At 38.1% G+C, this 12,008-nt stretch overlaps 1 non-coding gene across 1 annotated transcript; it reads left to right on the top strand.

The window, feature by feature from the left end:
• The first annotated feature begins 11,635 nt into the window (after positions 1-11,635).
• On the top strand, positions 11,636-11,708 carry Trnaa-agc (transfer RNA alanine (anticodon AGC)). The gene has a single exon. It is a non-coding gene; the product is annotated as a tRNA-Ala (tRNA).
• Positions 11,709-12,008: the final 300 nt, after the last annotated feature.

The following is a 12,008-nucleotide window of genomic DNA, read 5'->3' as shown; positions in this document are numbered from 1 at the left end:
GTTTAGTTGTTTTTCCTCAGTGAGGTAGAGTCGCCCAGTGCCCGTTGGGCTCTCTCTTGCCGGGCACAGTCTCTGTGAAGCTCTTTGTATTGTGGTGGCTGTCATTCTTAAGTTTTTAATAATCCATTTATACACTTACTGGAAGAGATATACATGAAATATAATGACCCAAAAATTTGGAAGGGTAAAATGAGGAATAGATATATCAATCAAATACAAATCCAAAGAAAGTTTTAAAATACTAAGATCAAAAAAAAAAAAAAAAAAAAAAATTAAGGGGACGAACTCTTATTAGGAGTTAAGAAGGGGCCATTAGTTTATGAGAAATAAAAGGACTGATTCACCAGGGAGATATAATAATCATGAGATTGAATGAACCAAAGAACATTACTTCAAACTCTATAAAGCAAAAAATTTAACCAAATTACAAGGAGAAACTGATAAATTCTCCAAAACGGTGGGAGATTTGTAGCACTCCTATTTTAGAATCCTCAGTCCAGTTAATATGCACACATTTCATTTACATAACCAGACTTTAAAGATCCTTGGGGTCAGAGTAGCTTCTTTGCCATGTTCCCCAGTACACAAAATACACATCCTCTCCCTCTAAGAATTCCCAAATATAACACCTGCCTATATAGATGTTGAAAAGTAAGTGCTATAGGCAATTGCAAAGCACAGAAGGAATGTGCTAATTATTTATTACTGACAGTAGACACTTCTTTTAATAAGCAAAACTATTACAAATAGAATAATTAATGAAGACAAAATAATGGATTGAAAGGAAAAAGAAAATTATGTCACTGTACTTCTGCAGCATTTATGAGACACCAGGTTCATCTCTTAAATTATTAAATTACTTTCTAAAAATCACTGGAAGATCACTTACATCCATTCTAAATGGGGGGGGGGGGAAATACACCTAGAAAGATTAAGAACTGTAAACAAAATTTGCATTGAGTTAGGCTAAAACAATAGCAATGCTGCTACCCCCTAGTGGCAAAGTACAGCAAACCAAACATGACGGTGAAGGTTATTACATATCCTATGTGTTGTTTTCCTAACCAAAGTATAAAGCTGCAGACCACAGAGTTGCTGGGATGTGTTTAAGCAGTGTCTGTTGTTATTGTCACCTTTATCATCATTTTTTATTATGCTAAGCCTATAGCTAAGTGCCTTTGTGATTGTAGCAATTTCTAGGCCATCAACTGGGGCCAGGGCTGCAAGGACCTGTGTGGCAAGGCAAACAATGTTCAGCACACAGCCTTTGGCTATTTTTCTCAGTAGGGGATAGTGTAGTCATCAGACACTTGGAGCCATCTGGTTTTCTGATGCACCATACCAAAGCAGCTCTTTGAAGATGAGTAATGTGAAGTTCTATCCTAAAGAACCCTGAGGATATCCATCCTGGAATGGAATGCCATTTTCATATGGCCCATGAGTAACAGAAAGAAGGAATATAGGGACTCCAGTTACAACTTAGTAGTTTCCATTCGGTGTACAAGTAGGTCCCACACAGTGGACTGAAAATGTATAAATTCATGTTTAAGAGAAGTTAAAATCCTGATTTTTATTTGTCAAGAGATTCTTATGGTAAATGCCATAACCTATATGCGTCAGGCAACAATTTGATTATTTCTTCTTTAAAAATGTAGTTCCCAAACTAAATTTGTTGAGAAGGTCTAGTATACATGTCCACCAGGCTATCATCTCCATCCATGCCCTAGGGTGAGTTTTGGACAGTCTACTTTTTAAACAGAAAGACAGTTTTAGGATCCTTTCAACTCTCTAATACATAAAATAATATTCTTTATAAATTATGTCATGTCCCCTACAGTTTGGATTATTTTATTGTGTGACTTTTAGACCAATCAGATGGAATGCTCAATTAAATATGTTAAATCTTCTTTTACAAGAGTTATGACTAAGAAGTGGACAAAGGAGCTGCTATAGGAATGAGATCCTAGCCAATCTGAACAGGCAGGCAGTCTAAAATGCAGTGATCGGAAAACCCTGCCTTAAATGTTTAATTTGTGAACTTTACACAAAAGGATATTTGGGAATTGTGAAATCCAATCAGTTACCAGTCTATCTGTTTGGTTATTTTTTTTTTATAATTGATAATTAAAAACCACAATGAGCTGCCTGTTTGAACCTACCAGAATGGCCAAGAGAAATGTACAACACTTAGTGTTGACAAGGACATAGTGTATCTGGAACACTCTCAAACTGCTCGTGGAAGTATAAGATGGAGCAACACATTGGAGAACTATTGACTGTTTCTTAAACAACTACCTTGTGACCTAGAAAGTTCACTCTTAGGTGCTTGAGACAAATAAAAATGGGTTCACTAAAAGACTCATATACAAAGAGCAAAAGCTCTTTATTTTGATGAAGTCTCATTTATCTCTTATTTATTTTACATTTTATGTTTTTGGTGTCTTATCTAGGAAATTTTGTTTATCCCTAGGGTTATGAAAATTTTTCTCTATTTTCTCCTAGCAGTTTTATGCTTTTAGCATCTTTATCTAGGTCATGATCCACTTAGAGTTAACAAAATATTGGTACATGTTTACAGCAACTTTATTCATAATGGCCCCAAACTGGGAACAACCACATGTGCATCAACAAAAGGATGGATAAACTCAGTGTGATATATCCATACAGCAGCAAAAAGGAATGAATAACACACACACCAACATGAACGACCCTCAGAAATATGGTGTTGAGTAAGAAAAGGCAGACACAAAAGAGTGCACTGCATGTTTCCATTTGTCTGAAGTTCAGCAAGCAAATCCAGGAGCAGAAGTCAGAACAATGGTTGCTGGGACTGGGGAATGGAGGATGCCAACAGGAATGGCACACAAGGAAACTTTCTAGAAGATGAAAATGTTCCATAACTTGTTTTGTATGGTGGCTTCACAGAAATTGATTTGTTAAAACCCTTCAAACTGTATATACTTAGGAATTGTGCATTTTATTATGTGTTCATTAGATCTCATAAAAAAAATTACATTGCTAACTTCAGTACTGATATTTGCTCTGATATATTTAATTCACCAGAAAACACCTTCTGAGGCACAAAATTATCCTTCTAGAAAGTAAGTAAAAGCATGTTGAGCTTTTTTGGATCTTGTCCCTGCACAGTGCTGCTGCAGAAGAAACTGTGAGTCAGAAAGGCAAAACCAACGCAGGGTGGACTTACACCTCCAAGGAAAGAGTCAATTTTCTAGATTCTGCTATTTGAAAAATTACTAACAGCAGGTTCTTGAATCTGTAGCACTTTCCCTTGCTAGGACTAGTTAAGTGACAATGAATGGGATCCATTTTTTTTGTTAACTTAATACTGAATAGTTTTATTTCCAAAACAGGGACATGCAGCAGAATCCCAGATTTCATTTTGAATTCAGCGTTCTCACTTCATCCATTATTCATCCACGCTGCACTTTCTTGGTTTATGATTTTACTAAATTTCTTCATTTGAATTATGGCCTTGTGGTCAACAGCAGGCGATATATTATTCTTATATAATTTTTAAATACAAAGGCAAATGGCATGGAACAATTAGAATCGATGGCTTGGGAGTCAGGCATTTGGATGTCATAGGCAAACACTGTGCTCTTGACTTTAACCTATGGGTTCCACTTCATGTGGGTTGTATTTTTCATACATCAGAGGTTTTTATAAATTTACTATTCAATCCAGCAGCCCTACTTTGTTCGCAAAATATAAGCAAAACAAATATGTCAGGGTAATGATGCCAGGATTCTCCCTTATTGAAAAAAGCAGTTTATTAATACCTTATTGCTACAAGCTAGATCTTATTATCATCTTGGGTCATTTAGAATCTTATTAGGTATTCTGCTGGTGGATGAATAATCCTGTGATAAATTCTTTGCCATGTCCTTCACAGTTGTCATAGCAGGATCATAAACAGCATTTATAACAATCTAGCCTAGAGGAAGCGGCTGACAATGGTCTGCTTAGCATGCAGGAAATATTCAGATCGGCTGTGTCTGGTTAGACACAAGCCCACGAGAGAGCTCCTGAAGTTAAATGTAGCGTGGGTTTCTCTGAAGATTCCCCTTTGAAAAAGGCATGAGGTCAGGGACGTGGGGACCAAAAGCACTTTGGAAGCCACAGATAGCTTCTTGCCACCAGATCTGCCAGGCAGCAGGGGAAGGCCAAGGCACAGGCCATGTTATTCCTGACAAGCTGTTCAGGTCTTTATTCAGATCAAGGTACCAATTATTTTATGTTGGCTGATTTTCTTTTCTCATTTTGACTTCACGTACAAAACTGATTTGCCCATATTACTGCTGTTTCTAATTAGTACATTTGATGAGGTGATCCAAAGATGAATAAGAGTATGGGTATAATTCCCAGCATAAGCCAGGTACTTTTGCTGTATTCCAGAACTGCAGATTTCAGCATTGATGAAAACCCATAATACATACATACATATATTCTTGTTCACATACAGAGAACTGCAGATAGAATGGTACAGATCTACCACCACTATTTCTGGGAAAAGCCGTACAAGAGACAAACGAGCCAGTCTGATATTTTTTCAACCTCATTTCCTGCCATTTCCTAATATTCAGATCACAACTAATCCAAAATTAATTTCTTATACTCTAAACAAGACTTGGTTTATATAAAAGCTGTTGTCTTTGTCGAGAATGATCTTGCTCTTTTTTTCTTTACCAGATGCCCAAAGTTGTAGAACCTGAAACAAAGGTTTCAGAGGTGATGTCAGAAAGCCCATGCAGGGGGTATGGATGTGAGGCAGGGAAGAGAAGGAAGCCAATGATGGGTGACCACTGAACAGGTTCACATTGTGACCAACTGAGGCTCCATCCCTCTGGGGGGTCTCAGAGAGAAGCAAAGAAGCTGGGGTACTTATCTACTTGCTCCCAGTAGTCATTGGCTGTGGGCTGCTTTGGGGAGGTAACTTAACTCCCCAGTACTTTCTGTCTGCCAGCAAGAAAAGGCCTGCAGACAAGTAGAAAGAGCTCAGTTGGAGGCACAGTGATGGTGAATGCCAAGATGATGTGGGTGGGGTGCTGATAGCATCCACTCCCAGGCCAACTCCCCTATACTCAATTCTTCATCTGAGTAGACTTTTCTCTGGGAAAGCTTCCTTGATTCTCCAGGTCTGAATTAGACAGGCTGTCACCTGGTTGTCATAGCAGCAAGCTTTATGCTGGCACTTACTAGATCGTTTTATGAATGTGATTATCTTCCTTTCCAAATGCACTAGATTCATACACTCCACAAATATTTGTTAAGAACTTACATAAACCAGACACATGAGTCAAGGTGTGGGGCAGTGGCCAATATATTCTACTCAGGAATCTAATAATGGACAGAGTAAGAAAAAACCATATAGTCAAATCGACATGCTAATTCTAGGTATTAGAAAATGGAAGAAAATAAGGGGTACAGAATGTCCAGGGCTAAGAGAGATTGCTATTTTAGCTAGACTGTTGAGGATGGGCTTCTCTGAGAAGGCAACACAAAGAGATTTAAATAGTAATCAGGGGTTGGAGGAAGAGAAGGATGAACAGATGGAGCACAGAGAAATTTTAGGGCAGTGAAACTACTCTGTATGATGCTGCAATGGAGGATACAGGCCATTATACATCCATCAAAACCCTTAGAATGTACCATACCAAGAATAAGCCCTAGGAATTAGGGTTATGATGATGTCTCAGGGTAGGTTAATTATTTGTAACAAATGTACCACTCTAGGGTGGGATGTTGATAGTGGGAAGGCTGTACCTGTGTGTGAACAAGATAAATGGTAATTCTTTGTACTTTCCACTAAACTTTGCTGTGAACTTAAAACTGTTCAATAAATAAATAAAATCCATTTAAAATAATAAGGGTAAGAAGGACCCAGTCTTGTGAGGATATGGACAAAGGAGAGTTCCAGGCAAAGAGAAGGAAAGTGCAAAGGTTTGTCAGTAGGAATAATCATGGCATATTCCAGGGTCAGAACAGGAGACCTGGACCATGGTGAACAAGGATGAAAATTGCAGAAGAGCTCAGAGAGGTTGGCAGGGTCTACATTATTTAGGGAGGGACTCTGGGGTATTATAAACTAAACCAATATAATGCCCTAAAATCAACTAGAAGAAAATTCAAGACTACGTTAAAAACCATTTCCCTCCATTGTTAGCCATTATTAAGGCTAACATTGATTTCTGGACTTACTTATCATAATACCTGCCTCGTTTTGTATGGACTTCAGAGCAAAGTAGAAAACGTTCCCAACTACATTACACTTGCACATTACACTTGCACTTTCTCAACTACACTTGCACATTAAGCGTACCACAAAAGGTGACATCTGAGATAGCCAAAGCCATGAAAAATAAGTACTCTGTTGGTTCTTGCATCAGTTCTGTTGCAATCCATTCTGCAAACCTCTTACCATTATATCTTCTGTTCCCTCTTCAGACAAAGACAAAGATAGCTACTAAATGGTTGTTAGAGTATTTGGTAGTCCTACAAATCTATGAATCAAACTGTACAAGATGAGAATATAAGTTATGCAGCTGGTTATTTTATTTAACATTTAAAAATATTTTTAGTTGTAGATGGACACAATACCTTATTTTATTTATTCATTTTATATGGTGCTGAGGATCAAACCCAGTGCCTCACATGTGCAAGGCAAGGGCTCTACCACTGATTCCAGCCCCTATTCAACATTTTTAAACATTTGCAGAAGCATAGAGAAGACATAATGAAGCTACATGTAGACATTATCAATCTTCAAAATTCATCTGTATTGTGTCAGTGGATGGCATTTCTTTTTACACATATCAGAATTCATGCCACTAAATTAGTCCAATCCCTTCAAGGTGGGTATCCTGAGAATCAACCTGTGTATACAGAATGATACAAGGACATTCTTGTGCATATTCCCAGTGGGAGCAGGTTGACTCAGGGACATTGTTTAGGACCAAGTTTAAAGAACAAGATAAATGACCATTCAATGACATATACTAAGTGGTAAAGAAATTCACATTCTGAGCGTGGCTTAGTTACTCTGAGAACAAGTGTTTCCTGTATTCATTCTGTTAATGGGGCACGTGAGGCCCAGGGATAGACACTATAAGAGATACAAAGATAGACGAGACCCAGTCCTTCCTTCAAGGAACTCACAACCCAGTGGATTCAGAATGTGTGGGTCTGTGCTTCTTCCAATACCTACATTTCCAGATCTTCGCTTGACCACACAACAGTCTCATTATACCTGGGCCTTCCAGTTTACTTTTGCTTCCCTTTCCAAAAGGCAGATTTTGTTCTAGTTGACAGTCACCTCTTCATCTTGGTGAGCAAATACACTTAATTCTAACATGTTTTCCTTCTGCAACACAAGAGATGGGGCAATCTGCTTTTCCTCAAACTCTGCACACAGAAAGGGTTGAACTGCCACAGCACTTCACCAGGAATTCATAGACACCCGCTGCCAGAGCCCTCTGCAACGTGTAGTTCTGCTCAGAATAAGTGATTTCTGCTGAAGTGTCTGGTGCTGACTAGATCAATTGCTCCCACAATTCCCAGTGAGTGTATGTGCAACCCTCTCACTGATTGATTGTCTTAACACCAGCCAATTAGAGCTTAAACTGTCTAATTAAGCCAGAGATGAAGCCATCAACTCACTGAATTCTGAGGCCTGTTAACTTTACCTAAACAATAGAATGAGGTCAGGTGTGTATTAGCATTGGGAATAACTAGCAAAACCAGAGTAAAACACTGCAAATATAAAACACTCTGGGACTGTTAACAAGAATAAGCAAAAGATATGTCTAGATTTTAAAGAGGGCCAAAATCTGTGCAAAATTCATACTTCTTTATAATGTCCTCTTCAAATACACGTATTTTGGAAAATCGCTTTGTGTCTAAATAATGCAGAGCTAACTGGGCATCATAGCATTGCACCATAACTGATCCCCAGTTTTGTTTGGTGTGTGTGTGTGTGTGTGTGTGTGTGTGTGTGATTTTCAGTGACTGAGATTGTTTACTAAACTATAACTATCAAGATAGCTCTATTATACTGATTTAGCTGCAATTCACAATTAATACATGCTTCTTTCTCAACTCTTACATCAATATCATAATTATTCCCCATTTTCTTTTCCTCTAAGTAAAAAAAAAAAAAAAAAAAAAAAAAAGCCTGCCCACCTGCCCACTTCAAAAACATGGTGATTTCCTTTCTCTTGGAGAGCAAATGATAGGAAATATTTATTGATCTGCTTTAAAATCAGTCTGCTCAATTCTGAAAAGATTAAAACTGTCTACCCCAAATCTTCTTTTTTCATCTTAAAATTAGCAACTGCAAAGAAAAGTAATTACACACGGAGAGATGTTGGAGCCTGATGAATTCAGCCAAGCAGAAATGTTTTATAAACACCATTGCACATAGCAACACTGTCCCAGTCCGTCCCTAAAGCTAGTTGCATTGGCTCCTGAGATAATATTTAGCAAAGAGGCATTTTAAGAAAGTCAGCATGAGCAAGAGGAAAAAAAAAACCTTCTCAGGTATGTGTATGTTATTTATCATAATTAAAGCAGATTTGACAGCTTCTTGGCAATGGAGACAATGAGTTCCTTTCTCTGACATCAAAATCCTAAAGGAATACTTGCTATTTCATTACCAACTTCACTGGTCTTTACACCTATAATATCCACTCTGAGAAGATGAGGTCTTAGAGAAATCTGAGCTCTGACAATTATTATTTGCCCACTGCTGATACTGGGTAGAGAACAGCATAAGCCAGGATCTTACTGAGATAAAGTACAGGGAACGACACTAGGGTTAAAATGTGAGTCCCAGGAAAACACATGGCCTGCCCCATAATGCATTTCCACTGAAGGGTCATCCTTCAGAGTTGTTGGTTTTTGTCTGTGCAGGTGGCTCTGCACTTTTGATTTCCCATTAAATTGGAAAGGGAGCACTTGGTCCCCACTGCAATGGCATCCTCTGATAAGATGTTGAGAAATGGGAAATGGATCCATTTCACAAGATGGACTCATTTTAATAAAACCAAACAAGAGAATCGCTTCCGTTTCATCACACCCAATTTCATTAACATGCTTTCTAAAATAGCATTGCTTTGGAAGGTTCTTTGGGTGGTTAACATGGGTTTGATGTCTTGGCAGGTGATTTCAAAGCATTTATTCTGATCATTTACTGATTATAAACTTCAGCTGAATTCATCTCATGCCTGGCAGGGAAATCTTGCCTGTCATATGGGTACCTCCAGCTCACTTCCTGCTGTTTTCCCCTCACAGAAGACTTGGGTTCAAAAGATCTGTGTATTTGGGGACTGATTTAACAGCATAGGTCATTTATTTATTTATTTAGATACCACTGAGTCACTTCTCCAGCCCTTCTTATTTTTGACACAGGGTCTCACTAAGTTGCTTAGGGCCTCATTAAGTTGTGAGGCTAGATTTGAACTTGTAATCCTTCTGCCTCAGCTTCCCTAACCACTGGGATTACAGGTGTGGGCTACCATGCCCAGCCAGCAGAGGTTATTTAGATGGTTCTCAAACATACTATGTTTCTATTTGAAAAATGATCACAGTCCTCCTTGCATCTCTCTTGCTCATCTCCCTCTATGTTCTCTTACTTTCTCTTTCCCAGCACACTCCCTCCTCCTTGCCTTCTGCTTAGTCTCTCTGCCCCCACTCTACCCTTCTTGTTATCTTTCTCAGTCTTCGTCCCTGCCTGTTCCTTTCCTCTGTCAGTTTGGGCTTTTCTTTTTGTGCCTGACTCTATGTCTTTCTGTCTCAAAATTTTGCTTCCCAGGACTGACTGCAGTGAAGGAAATCAGAATCTCGAATCCTCTGCAACCTACAGGTTTCCTTAATGTGGGAGTAGAACAGGATTTGCTAATTTGCCAGAAAGCTGTTTTATTGATAAGAACGAGGGTCTTTTCCACCCACTGATGAGGGGAAAGGAAATGCTTTGGGGGAAGTTTTTCCAATAGTTTTTCAACTCAATATGTTTAAGACCAAAATAATGAAACAAAAATTAGCAAGAGCAGTGGAAACCAATATGCAAAGAAAAATTAACTAGTTCCATCCTGTGAATAAATACTACAAAGATATTTTTATCCTCAGTGCAACTGAAATCCAAATTAAAAGCCAAGAAAAGAGGGAGAATGTAGAGAAAAAGGGTAACCTTGCACACTTTTGGTGGGAAAATCATAGGAAGTATTTACTGATTTGCTTTAAAATCAGTCAACTCAATTCAGAAAAAATTAAAGTTGTTTCTACCCAAACACTCTTTTTTTTTTTTTTTTAAACTGTAAAATTAGCTTCTGCAAAGCTATTATGGAGAATAGTATGGAGTATCCAAAGATGAAATGTTGAACTACTGTATGATCCAGCAATCCCACTTTGGATGTAAGTCCACAGGAAATGAAACCAGTATGTTGAAGAGGCACCTGCGTTCCCATCTCTACCACCACCCATTCACAACAGCCGAGAAATGGAAACGACTAAGTGTCCACCAACTAATGAGGAGAGAAAAAAAAATGTGGTACTTATACCACATTCAGTCATAAACTAGAACTGGAGAGTAATATTTTAAGTGAAATAAGCCAGGCACAGAAAGACTAGTATTACATGCTCTCACTTATTTGTGAAATCTAAAGAAATTGAACCCATAGAGATAATGATGGACACCAGAGACTAGGGAGAACAGGAACAGGGAGGGATGGGCAGAGGTCTGTTGATGGGTGTTAAGTTACAGTTTGCACAACAGGGAGACTCTTGATATTGTACTAGATATCTCAGAAAGGTTAGAAGAAAGTTTTTGAATAAACTTTCATCATAAAGAAATGATAAATATTTGAGGCAATACATATGGTTCGACCAATGTAAACATTTCACAATAGATACATTCAAACATCACAGGTACCCCATTAATATAAGCAATTTTTGTGTTTTCATATATCAGTTAAAAAAAATAAGACAAAATCATGAAAAAGTAGGATGAGAAGACAAAGGGTGGGTGTCTGAGGAGGACAAACCCAGCACCTTGAAAGCTCAAAAGTGATAGAAAGGCTCTCCATAAGCAGCATCAAGACATCAGGCCAGGTAATGAAGGTAAGCGTGGGACACAGAGAGATAAACCTTGTTTCTACCATGTAGGTGAACTGAAAGAAAATGTCATTTTAATTCTGAGTGACTGAATCTTCAGCTTAATTTTGCCCACAGTAATCTAGGAATCGTGTGACATTCTGGGGTTGAAAGTGACCTAAAGGGGAAATAGGAAAGTCAACTTCCTACATCAGGACAAGTTGCCTTCACCCCACTCAGGTCATTATTAGTGAAAGGTTCTTGCCTCTACCAACTTAATATCAGAGCTGTAATACAGCCTTGAATATGGCTTAAGATGTTAAAAGCACCACCTCTGCTGATTTGGAGCTTTACTGTTGATTCTTGGCTGTATCTCATCTTAGTGAGATCCCACAGAATTTAGCAATTAGCATGGACATAGCAGTTTGGTAATCAAAAGTAATTAAAAGCATCGAAACACAGTCCTGACTGTTTCTGAGGACTGGTGATACATCTAGGCCTTCCTGTTTAAAATGAGGACTTCAGAGATGGGAATGTAACTTAGTGGTAGAGTGCTTGCCTAGCATGCACGAGGCCCTGGGTTTAATCCCCAGCACCATCCAATAGATAAATAAAATGAGGACTTTATTCTTGTTAGAATAATCATCTGCCACAAAATGCTATTTAGACAGAACAATTTAACTTACTATATTGACAGGTTGAAAAGACTGAGAACTGAGAAAATAAATATCCAAGTTGCTCTTTGCAACTATATTCATGTAATATTTAATATGGGAATTTATGGTCTTTTTGAAAAAATAAAATTTAAAACAGGTATTCTGTCAATTGTCAAGTGAAAATTTAAGAAAATTATAGTGTTTTTAAAATTTTTTTTTTTTTAATTTTTTACAGACTGCATTTTG

This window comes from Sciurus carolinensis, chromosome 2 (assembly GCF_902686445.1).
Source record: "Sciurus carolinensis chromosome 2, mSciCar1.2, whole genome shotgun sequence".
NCBI classification, from domain to species: Eukaryota; Metazoa; Chordata; class Mammalia; order Rodentia; family Sciuridae; genus Sciurus; species Sciurus carolinensis.
Note: the sequence above shows the minus strand (reverse complement) of the source record. Positions and strands in the feature narration are given on the sequence as shown.